We start from the raw sequence: 12573 nt of genomic DNA on the forward strand, positions 1-12573 counted from the left end.
AAAATGTCCCCCCCCCATGCCACTCATGTGGCCCCCTGGCGTGGGATACCTTCCCTTAATTTAATTTGAGGGGCGTCTCCACCATACTGTGCCCCCCATGTCCAGCAGCGGAAGGACCCTAGACTGTGGCCCTCCCCCACCGAGCCTTGGCGTTGGCTGCACCAAGCTTCAGCGAGTCCCTTAGCACGTACTCCTGCAGTCTGCAGTGGGCCAGTCGGCAACATTCCCTGACGGACATCTCGCTCTGCTGGGTGGTGAGCAACGCTCGGGCAGACCAAAGAGCGTCTTTCACCGAGTTGATGACCCTCCAGCAGCACTCGATGTCAGCCTCTGAATGTGTCCCTGGGAACAGTCTGTAAATCACAGAGTCCTCTGTGACGGAGCTTTTCGGGATAAATCGTTCCAGGGACCCTTTCATACTTCTCCAGACTCTTTTTGCAAATCCACACTCTGCAAAGAGGTGGGCAACCGTCTCCTCTCCATAGCAACCGTCCCGGGGGCAGCGTGCGCTGGTAGTGAGGTTCCGACGGTGCAGGAAGGATTTAACTGAGAGGGCTCCCCTCACCGCCAGCCAAGCCAGGTCTTGGTGCTTGTTGGTCAGTTCTGGCGATGAGGCATTTTGCCAGACAAGCTGGGCAGTCTGCTCTGGGAACCACGCCACCGGATCCATCGAGTCCTTTCCCTGCAGTGCCTGCAGGACATTCCGTGCTGACCACTGCCCGATGGACTTGTGGTCAAAGGTGTTGTTCCGGAAGAACCTTTCCACAGTCGACAGATGGGGCGGCAATGTCCAGCTGACTGGCACATTGCGTGGCATCTGCGCCAGGCCCATCCTTCGCAACACCGGAGACAGGTAGAACCTCAGCAGGTAGTGACACTTAGTGCCCACGTGCCTTGGCTCTACACTCCGCCTGATGCAGCCACACACAAAGGTGGCCATCAGGATGAGGGCGACGCTTTTACCCCCATTGTCTGCCGACTTGTACATTGTGGCCCGTCGCACCCGGTCCATCCTCGACCCCCAGATGAACTGGAAGACGGCCCGGGTGATCCCCGTGGCGTAGGAGGGAGGGACAGGCCACACTTGTGCCAAGTACAGCAGACCCGAGAGCACCTCACACCTGATGACCACATTTTTACCGGTTATGGAGAGGGAGCGTTGCCTCCACAGCTCCAGCTTCCTCCCCACCTTGGCTATCCGCTCCAGCCAATTCTTGTTACTCGACTCAGCCCCCCCGAACCAGATCCCCAGCACCTTCAAGAAGTCAGGCTTGATGGTGAAGGGGATGGAAGATCGGTCGGGCCAGTTGCCAAAGAGCATGGCCTCGCTCTTCCTGCGGTTCACCCTGGCTCCCGTGGCCGACTCAAACTGGTCACAGATGCTGATCAATCTGCGGACCGACCACGGATCCGAGCAAAAGATGGCGACATCGTCCATGTACAGGGAGGTCTTGACCTGAATGCCCCCACTGCCTGGCAATGTCACTCCTCTTATGCTCGCATCCTTCCTGATGGACTCGGCAAAAGGTTCAATACAGCAGACAAACAAGACAGGAGAGAGAGGGCAACCCTGCCTGACTCCAGACCTTACAGGGAAACTGTCTGATTCCCACCCATTGATTTGGACTGCACTACGGATATTGGTGTAGAGCAGTTTGATCCAATTTCGGATTCCCTCCCCAAAACCCATTTTGGAGAGCATATCCCTCATGTACGTGTGCGATATCCTGTCGAAGGCCTTCTCCTGGTCCAAGCTGACTAGGCAGGCATCCACCTGTCTGTCCTGCACGTAGGCGATGGTATCTCTCAGCAGCGCTAGGCTGTCTGAGATTTTCCTGCCAGGTACAGCACAGGTTTGGTCTGGGTGGATCACCCGTCCCAGAGCAGACTTGACCCGGTTGGCGATGGCCTTAGACAGGATCTTGTAATCTACATTCAACAATGTTATGGGTCTCCAATTCTTTATATCCTTCCTCTCCCCCTTCTGCTTGTAGATTAGGGTGATGCTGCCCTTCCTCATGGAGTCTGACATGCTGCCGGCTAGAAGCATGTCGTTGTACACTTCCAGCAGGTCCGGGCCCACCCAGTCCCACAGAGCCGAATACAACTCGGCCGGTAAGCCATCGCTTCCGGGAGTTTTACTCGAGTCAAAGGAGCGGTTGGAGCCAGTCAGCTCCTCTAGGGTCAGTGGTTGGTCCGGACTCTCCCGCTTGCTGTCCTCCAAGACCTCCGTGATAGAGGACAGGAAGTTCTGGGAGGCGGTGCTGTCTGTGGCCTTTTGGTCATACAATTCCGAGTAAAAGGATTTGCAGACCCTCATCATGTCTGTCTGCGAGGATGCTACCGAGCTGTCCTCCTCCCTAAGGCTGTTGATCACAGAGCTCCCCCTGTGAACCTTATGGAAGAAGAAACGTGAGCACGTCTCATCCTGCTCCACATGGCGGACCCTGGATCGGAAGATGATCTTGGAAGATTCAGAGGTAAAGAGCCGAGCTTGCCAGTCCTTCACCTCTCGAAGTTCCTCCCTCACATCCACCCCCCTCGACTGCAGAAGGAGCAGTTGTTGCAAATCTGTCTGGAGTTGGCACAATTCCCTCTGACTCTGTCTTGCTCTCTGAACCCCTTTGGCTATGAAGAACCTCTTAATGTTCTCCTTGGTTGCTTCCCACCAGAGTGTCGGGGAGTCAAAGAGGGGCCTCACCGTTCTCCAACGTGCATAGTCCCTCTTTAGCTCCTCAATGTTCTCTGGGGTCAACAGCTTCACGTTTAACTTCCACGTCCCTCTGCCTGCCTTCCGGTCCTCCTGTAGGTGACAGGAAGCCTGAAGGAGGCAGTGGTCAGAGAAGAACACCGGCGTGAGGTCGGTGTGTCTCACCGTGACGGCCTTCGTGGTGAAGACGAAGTCTATCCGGGATCGGGCCAAACCGTCCGATCTCGACCAGGTGAACCGCGGCTGGGACCCGCCTGCAGGGTCGCTGAAGGCGTCGTGCAGCTTTGCGTCTTTTACCGTTTCCATCAGGAACCTGGACGTGCTGTCCAGTCTGTTGTCGGCACTGCCGGATCGTCCAGCCGCATCAATGATGCAGTTGAAGTCACCGGCCAGAACGAGCTGACGGGACGTGGCCAACAGCACTGGGAGCTGCTGGAGAACGGCCTGCCGCTCGCTCCGCACGGGTGGGGCATACACATTAATCAGCCGGAGCGGAGAACCACGGTACATAACATCCACCACGAGGAGACGCCCCGCAACCACCTCCCTGACCTCAGTGATTGCGAAGTTCCCTCCCCGCAGCAAGATCCCCAGGCCGGAAGCACGACAATCATTGCCCCCCGACCACACAGACAGTCCGTGGGGCCACCATCGCGACCACCTCCGATAGCAGCGGAGGTGCGGCAACCCACACTCCTGGAGAAAAGTCACATCTGCCTTGACCTTGGCCAGGTACTGTAAGGCATTTACACATCGCGCAGTGCTCTTCACACTGCGCATGTTTAAAGGTGCCAGTTTGAGCTCCATTGTCCTTTAGAGTCACTGACCATTTTCCTGTTCCCTCATGCCCACCGCTTCGGTGAATTGCCTCACCTTTCCTGGGCTCAGATACCCGGCCTCCTCAACGGGTTGGGTTTCCCGTGTCGTAACCCGAGGTGTCGTTGGGGGGGGGGCTGCTCGTTTTACCCCCTTCTGGGTGCGCCGCTTCCCCCGTCTCTCGTGGCTGGGGCACGGTGACAGACTTACTGCTCCCGGAAATTCGGAGCTGAGGCCCATTGGCCGCTGCACTGCTCCCGGTTGCCCGGAGCTGGGGCCCATCGGCCGCTACAATGCTCCCGGTTGCCCGGAGCTGGGGCCCAACGGCCGCTCCAATGCTCCCGGTTGCCCGGAGCTGGTGCCCATCGGCCGCTACAATGCTCCCGGCTGTCCGGAGCTGGGGCCCAACGGCCACTGCACTGCTCCCGATGCCCTGGAGCTGGGCCCCATCGGCTGCTGCGATGATCCCAGTCTCCAGGGGCTGGGGCCCAACGGCTGCTGTACTGCTCCCGATGTCCTGGGGCTGGAGCCCCTCGACCGCTGCTCTGCTCCCGATGTCCTGGGGCTGGAGCCCCTCGACCGCTGCTCTGCTCCCGATGTCCTAGCGCTGGAGCCCCTCGACCGCTGCTCTGCTCTCGGTCTCCTGGTGCTGGTGGACAATCGGCCTGGACCTTCTCCTTTCCTCCCCGGTTTTAGAAACATAGAAACATAGAAACATAGAAATTAGGTGCAGGAGTAGGCCATTCGGCCCATCGAGCCTGCACCGCCATTCAATATGATCATGGCTGATCATCCAACTCAGTATCCCGTACCTGCCTTCTCTCCATACCCTCTGATCCCCTTAGCCACAAGGGCCACATCTAACTCCCTCTTAAATATAGCCAATGAACTGGCCTCGACTACCCTCTGTGGCAGGGAGTTCCAGAGATTCACCACTCTCTGTGTGAAAAAAGTTCTTCTCATCTCGGTTTTAAAGGATTTCCCCCTTATCCTTAAGCTGTGACCCCTTGTCCTGGACTTCCCCAACATCGGGAGCAATCTTCCTGCATCTAGCCTATCCAACCCCTTAAGAATTTTATAAGTTTCTATAAGATCCCCTCTCAATCTCCTAAATTCTAGAGAGCATAAACCAAGTCTATCCAGTCTTTCTTCATAAGACAGTCCTGACATCCCAGGAATCAGTCTGGTGAACCTTCTCTGCACTCCCTCTATGGCAATAATGTCCTTCCTCAGATTTGGAGACCAAAACTGTACGCAATACTCCAGGTGTGGTCTCACCAAGACCCTGTACAACTGCAGTAGAACCTCCCTGCTCCTATACTCAAATCCTTTTGCTATGAAAGCTAACATACCATTCGCTTTCTTCACTGCCTGCTGCACCTGCATGCCCACTTTCAATGACTGGTGTACCATGACACCCAGGTCTCGCTGCATCTCCCCTTTTCCTAGTCGGCCACCATTTAGATAATAGTCTGCTTTCCTGTTTTTGCCACCAAAATGGATAACCTCACATTTATCCACATTATACTGCATCTGCCAAACATTTGCCCACTCACCCAGCCTATCCAAGTCACCCTGCAGTCTCCTAGCATCCTCCTCACAGCTAACACTGCCCCCCAGCTTAGTGTCATCCGCAAACTTGGAGATATTGCCTTCAATTCCCTCATCCAGATCATTGATATATATTGTAAATAGCTGGGGTCCCAGCACTGAGCCTTGCGGTACCCCACTAGACACTGCCTGCCATTGTGAAAATGACCCGTTTACTCCTACTCTTTGCTTCCTGTTTGCCAGCCAGTTCTCTATCCACATCAATACTGAACCCCCAATGCCGTGTGCTTTAAGTTTGTAAACTAATCTCTTATGTGGGACCTTGTCGAAAGCCTTCTGGAAGTCCAGATACACCACATCCACTGGTTCTCCCCTATCCACGCTACTAGTTACATCCTCGAAAAAAAAGATTCGTCAGACATGATTTACCTTTTGTAAATCCATGCTGACTTTGTCCAATGATTTCACCACTTTCCAAATGTGCTGCTATCCCATCTTTAATAACTGACTCTAGCAGTTTCCCCACTACCGATGTTAGACTAACTGGTCTGTAATTCCCCGTTTTCTCTCTCCCTCCCTTCTTAAAAAGTGGGGTTACGTTTGCTACCCGCCAATCCTCAGGAACTACTCCAGAATCTAAAGAGTTTTGAAAGATTATTACTAATGCATCCACTATTTCTGGAGCTACTTCCTTAAGTACTCTGGGATGCAGCCTATCTGGCCCTGGGGATTTATCGGCCTTTAATCCATTTAATTTACCCAACACCACTTCCCGGCTAACCTGGATTCACTCAATTCCTCCAACTCCTTTGACCCGCGGTCCCCTGCTATTTCCGGCAGATTATTTATGTCTTCCTTAGTGAAGACGGAACCAAAGTAGTTATTCAATTGGTCCGCCATATCCTTGTTCCCCATGATCAACTCACCTGTTTCTGACTGCAAGGGACCTACATTTGTTTTAACTAATCTCTTTCTTTTCACATATCTATAAAAACTTTTGCAGTCAGTTTTTATGTTCCCTGCCAGTTTTCTTTCATAATCTATTTTTCCTTTCCTAATTAAGCCCCTTGTCCTCCTCTGCTGGTCTCTGAATTTCTCCCAGTCCTCCGGTATGCTGCTTTTTCTGGCTAATTTGTACGCATCATCCTTCGCTTTGACACTATCCCTGATTTCCCTTGTTATCCACGGATGCACTACCTTCCCTGATTTATTATTTTGTCAAACTGGGATGAACAATTTTTGTAGTTCATCCATGCAGTCTTTAAATGTCTTCCATTGCATATCCACCGTCAACCCTTTTAGAATTAATTGCCAGTCAATCTTGGCCAATTCACGTCTCATACCCTCAAAGTTACCTTTCTTTAAGTTCAGAACCATTGTTTCTGAATTAACAATGTCACTCTCCATCCTAATGAAGAACTCAACCATATTATGGTCACTCTTGCCCAAGGGGGCACGTACAACAAGACTGCTAACTAACCCTTCCTCATTACTCAATACCCAGTCTAAAATAGCCTGCTCTCTCGTTGGTTCCTCTACATGTTGATTTAGATAACTATCCCGCATACATTCCAAAAAATCCTCTTCCTCAGCACCCCTGCCAATTTGATTCACCCAATCTATATGTAGATTGAAGTCACCCATTATAACGGTTTTGCCTTTGTCGCACGCATTTCTAATTTCCTGTTTGATACCATCTCCAACTTCACTACTACTGTTAGGTGGCCTGTACACAACACCCACCAGCGTTTTCTGCCCCTTAGTGTTTCGCAGCTCTACCCATACCGATTCCACATCCTGCAAACTAATGTCCTTCCTTTCCATTGCGTTAATCTCCTCTCTAATCAGCAACGCTACCCCACCTACTTTTCCTTTCTCTCTATCCCTCCTGAATATTGAAATCCCTGGATTTTCAGCTCCCAGCCTTGGTCACCCTGGAGCCATGTCTCCGTGATCCCAACTATATCAAAGTCATTAATAGCTATCTGCACATTCAACTCATCCACCTTATTACGAATGCTTCTTGCATTGAGACACAAAGCCTTCAGGCTTGTTTTTACAACACTCTTACCCCTTATACAATTATGTTGAAAAGTGGCCCTTTCTGATTTTTGCCCTGGTTTTGTCTGCCTGCCACTTTTACTTTTCACCTTGCTACCTATTGCTTCTACCCTCATTTTACACCCCTCTGTCTCTACGCTCACACATTTAAGAAACCCTTTCCCTTTAACTCCATCCTCCACTAGCCCATTCTACACCCCACCCCCCTTATTCAGTTTAAAACCACCCGTGTAGCAGTGGCAAACCTGCCTGCCAGAATGCTGGTCCCACACCTGTTAAGATGCAATCCGTCCCTTTTGTACAGTTCCCCCTTACCCCAAAACAGATCCCAGTGACCTAAGAATCTAAATCCCTGCCCCGTGCACCAGTTCCTCAGCCACACGTTCAGGTCCCGTATCTCCCTGTTCCTGCTCTCGCCAGCACGAGGAACTGGAAGCAAACCGGAGATAACAACCCTGGTGGTCCTGCTTTTCAGCGTTTTTCCGAGCTCTCTAAAGTCACGCTGCAGAATATTCATTCCCTTCTTTCCGACATCGTTTGTGCCGACATGCACTACCACTTCCGGATGTTCACCTTCGCCCTTGAGGATTTTCTGCACTCTGTCCGTGACATCCTGGATCCTGGCACCAGGAAGGCAGCACACCATCCTCGCATCCCGTCTGTTGCCGCAGAAACCCTTGTCCGTACCTCTCACAATGGAGTCTCCCACAACAATGGCGTTGCCTGCCTTAGGCCTTTTGGTTTTGGCTCAACAGCCCTATTCGCCACAAGCCAGTCCGCCGCCCAGTGTAAACACCTCTTCTGTCCCGACAGCTTCTAAGTGGGTGAACCTGTTCACAAGAGGTACAACACCCGGGGACGTTGGCATTCCATGCTTCCCTCCCGTTCTCACTGTCTCCCACCTTCTCTCTTCCGGTACCTTAGGTGTAACAATCGTACTGTAGGACTTGTAGAGGAACGACTCCGTTTCTCGGACGAACCGGAGGTCATCCACTTGCATCTCCAGTTCCCCAACACAGAAAACTGTGTTTTCTTCCTGTGGGGTTTCCCGTTCGCCTCACCCTCCGACGAGGAAAGGTTGCTGCCTTCTGTCAGGGAGAGAGACCGTTTTTTGGGGGGTTTTTGGGCTTGCCATCCCCTTCTGGCCTCTGCTCCTTGTGCTGACCCTTCTGGTGTTTTCCATACGTCACCGTCGTCCAATTCTGCTCTCCCCCCTCCTCCATCGACTCTCCCTCCTGGGCTTGGTGCTGGAGTTCTCCTGGCACTTGGGGGCTCGAGGTGGTTGAGGTGGTTGGGCTGTCCTCATCCCTGTTCCTCCTTTCTGCTGGGGACTTGGTAGTGGTAGTGGGTGTCTCACCTACCCTGGGGGTGCTGGACACCGCCCCTCTTGTTGCCTGTGCGTATGTGCAGGCTCTTTTTGGGCAGGCCCTGTAAAGGTGGCCTCCCTCCCCACACAGGTTGCAGTTCTTGCTGGCCTGACAGTCTTTTGTCTCGTGGCCCTCCGTCTTGCAATTTTTGCAGACCACTGCATTGCATTGGGCCACCACATGCCCAGGCTTATTACATCTTCTGCATAATCTGGGCTGCCCCACGTAACTCAAATAACCTCGGTTTCCTCCAATTGCGAACACCGAGGGAGGGTGGAGGAATGCTCCTTCCTTGTCCACCCTCAGCTTTACCTTGACCTGCCGCTTGCTCGTCCAAATCCCATGCAGGTCCTTCACGTCCACGCAGTTCCCTGCTCCTTCGACGTAGCGAGCAAGGAAGGTGAGGACATCCACTACGGGCACATGTGGGTTGAACATATGCACCGTGATCGTCCTTTCTTTTTGGTTTGGGAGGGTGAAGAGTGGCTGCACCTTCAGCAACGACAGCGGAGCTTCATTCCCCTTCTCCTGGAAATCTTTCATAAACTTTTGCCATCCCGTCGGATGCACAAAGGTAACATCGAAGTATCCGTTACCCGGGAAGTCCTGGAGGCAGTAGATATCTTTGGCCTCAAACTTGCAGGTCTCCAGCAAGACCTTCTTCACGAACACGTCTCTACAGAAGGGAATCCCCTCGCTGAGGTCCTTTACACTAATCCTCAGGGTATTGCGGATACCCTGTCCTCTCGCTCCAATTGCAGCTGCCATTGCTACGATTCTACACCGCAATCTGCAGCTCTTGTCCTTAATGGACCGCCAGGACTGTTCTAACAAGAACAGATAGCCCCTTTCACTGTTCTAATTAGAACAGATGTTCTCTTTTACCACTGATAAGAACAGATACTACACTTGATCTTAGCCAAAAGGCCGAGAAGCCATGGCCAGGGCCGTGGTGATGTTTACCTCTGATGGGGCATCAGTAATGTTGGGCAAAGCTAATGGTGTCGCAACAAGACCAAAACAGGGCATTCCACACTTAGTTCAGCAACACTGTGTAGCATGCCGTGAAGATCTGGGCATTTGTGATGCATGGAAAGAAGCAAAGTTAATAAGAGATATTTGATGCTTTGATGAGAACAGTCTATGCAGTCTTTTCTCGACCTCCCATTGCAAATCCTGTCCTGGGCCTCCTCCATGGCCAGAGTGAGTCTTCCCGCAAATTGGAGGAACAACACCTCATATTTTGCTTGGGTAGTTCACACCCCAGCGGTATGAACATTGGCTTCTCCAATTTCAGGTAGTCCTTTCTTTCTCCTTCCTTCCCCTCCCCTTCCCAGCTCTCCCACAGTCTACTGTCTCCACCTCTTCCTTTCTTTCCCCCCCCCCCCGCGACATCAGTCTGAAGAAGGGTCTCGACCCGAAACGTTACCTATTCCTTCGCCCCATAGATGCTGCCTCACCCGCTGAGTTTCTCCAGATCAGAAAGCAGTATCTGGTGTTAAGGAAATAGCGCCATCGGTGGTGCAGTACCGATGATGCAATACCCATGAGGCCGTAGCCAAGATGGATCCTGAATAAAATGGCTGAACCCAAGGCTCGAGTGTAAAGCCTCTGTTAATTAGTTGTGAAGCTGTAATGGAGCGGTTTACAGTATGGAAACACAATATTAAAACATGGTGTCAGAAGTGGGATCTGTTTCAAGATTCGTCGGGAGTTTTGATTGGGTGCATGGCGATGGTGGACGACGTTTGTGAGTACACTACTGAGAGACGATCGTGCGGCCTACATTGTTTCCATTGATAGAGGAGCGGATTTGTCAGGAAAATGGAGCAGCTGAAGCCCCCTAGGCAAATGAATTTTGAGGCAAGAGACCTGCCAATGGAGTGGAGACAATGGAGGGAGGAGTTTGAGCTCTATGTTGATTTGAGCATGGAAGGGAAGGATGACAAGACAATGAGGAAACTGCTCATGTACCTAGTTGGACCGCAAGGGAGAGAGCTCTACCAAACGCCGGAGACACAGACGTCGGAGGGCAACGTACAAGAAATTACGCTAGAGCAGGCTCTCGATGCTTTCGAACAGCATTGTCAACCCGTGAGGAACGAGACCATCGACAGGTATAGATTCTTTACGAGGAGCCAAGAAAGAGGGGAGACTTTTGATTTGTTTTTAATAGAACTGAAGCCCTTGGCATCTTTTTGCAGTTTCAGAAAGTTGAAGGATTCACTGATACAGGATAGAATAAAATGCAGCATAAGAGATGACATGCTGTGGGAGAGACTTCTCCGAGAAACCTCACTTGACTTTTCTAAGTGTGTGAAGACATGCCAGGCTTCGGTGCTTGCCAAGGCCAGAGTTGATGTCCTGTTAAGTGACCAACAACAAGATGTCTGTGCAGTGAGATACGAGGGGAAAAGATACAAGCCAGTCATACAGTGCAAATACTACGGATACAAACATGAGAGGAAGAAGGAGCAATGTCCAGCATATGGCCGGGAGTGTTTCAAATGCCATAAGAAAGATAATTTCACATCACAATGCACGGAAAAGCAGGTGCAACAGAAGAAGCAGGAGAAAGAAAAGAAAGGAAAAAAAGCCTGTACATGCAGTGGAAGAAGTGTAGAGTTCCAGTGATGAGTCTGATGACAGTCAAGAGGAGGATGAAATTCACACAATGGAACTGCAATCAGAAGCAGTAAAAGCAGAAAGTGTGCACAGGGTTGAGGAGACTCAATTCCCAAGGAAAATCTTTGCGACCATCATGCTGAAAGGGAAGGAAGTAACATTCCAGGTGGACAGTGGAGCCACATGTAACATCATTCCCAAGATGTATGCAAAGGATGTGGATGAAACCAAGCAAGTATTGTCGATGTACAACAACACGACAGTGGTGCCTCTTGGGAAAAGCAAGGTGAGACTAGTGAACCCAAAGAACGGAAGGAAATACAAAGTAGAGTTTGTAGTCCTGGAGGAAGACTGTATTCCAATCCTGGGAAGCAGGGCAGCCCAGCAGATGGGGCTTATCTCAGCGAGTAAAGAGAACATAATGACATTGAATGGCAGTGAAATCCCTCTGAGCAAGGAAAGACTGATGGCGGAGTATGCTGATGTGTTTGAAGGGACAGGTAAAATCAAGGGCAAGTACCATCTGTAGATAGATGACAGCATAACGCCGGTGATCCATCCACCACGAAGAGTCCCTGTAGCCTTACGGAGTAAGCCAAAAGAGAAGTTAGGCAGACTTACAGAAGCTGAAATAATTGCCCCAGTAGAGACCCACACTCAATGGGTATCCAGCCTTGTGTGTGTGGAAAAGCCCAATGGAAAGTTGAGAGTGTGTTTAGACCCAAGGGATCTGAACAAGGGGCTTAAAAGAAGTAATTACCCAATGATGACGATTGAAGATGTCCTCACAGACCTGAATGACGCAAAGATCTTTCGCACGTTTGAGGCCAAGAATGGGTTTGGCATGTGGAACTGGATGATGAGAGTTCTCAGCTTACGACATTTAACGCACCATATGGCAGATATAGATGGAGACGCATATGGTCTGTCCACGGCCCCTCAAGAGTTCCAGCGACGACAGAACCAAGTGTTGGAGGGCCTGGAAGGAGCGAGGTCTGTTGCTGACGACATCCTAGTGTTTGGGAAAGGAAAAACTGCAGAGGAAGCAGAAAGAGACCATGACAGAAAGGTCCGAGCTCTAATGGAGAGATGTTGTGACTGAAACCTGAAGCTGAACATAGAGAATGCAAAGCTGAAGGTGAAGGAAGTCACTTTCATAGGACATAGAGTCTCTGCTGCAGGATTGAAACTGGATCCAGGGAAGGTAGAAGCAGAGTTACAGATGCCGAACCCAACGGATGTACAAGGAGTTCAGTGATTTATTGTTTTTTTTTAAATACTTGAGCAAATTCCTTCCTGGACTAAGCGGCCTATGTGAACCGCTGCTCAAGCCGACACAGAAGGATGTAGTATGTTGGTGGGCACAGGAGCATGACAGGGCGGTAATGGACATAAAGAAGCTAATAACTGCAGAGCCTGTACTCAGATACTATGATCCATCCA

The 12573-nt window shown here is 51.1% G+C and overlaps 1 non-coding gene across 1 annotated transcript; it reads right to left on the reverse strand.

Annotated features, from left to right (window-relative positions):
• Window positions 1-9257: 9257 nt before the first annotated feature.
• LOC116975695 lies at window positions 9258-9444 on the reverse strand. Its single transcript, XR_004412699.1, has one exon. It is a non-coding gene; the product is annotated as a U2 spliceosomal RNA (small nuclear RNA).
• Between the last annotated feature and the right edge of the window lie 3129 nt (window positions 9445-12573).

The sequence above is a fragment of the Amblyraja radiata genome, chromosome 7, assembly GCF_010909765.2.
Source record: "Amblyraja radiata isolate CabotCenter1 chromosome 7, sAmbRad1.1.pri, whole genome shotgun sequence".
In the NCBI taxonomy this organism is placed as follows: Eukaryota; Metazoa; Chordata; class Chondrichthyes; order Rajiformes; family Rajidae; genus Amblyraja; species Amblyraja radiata.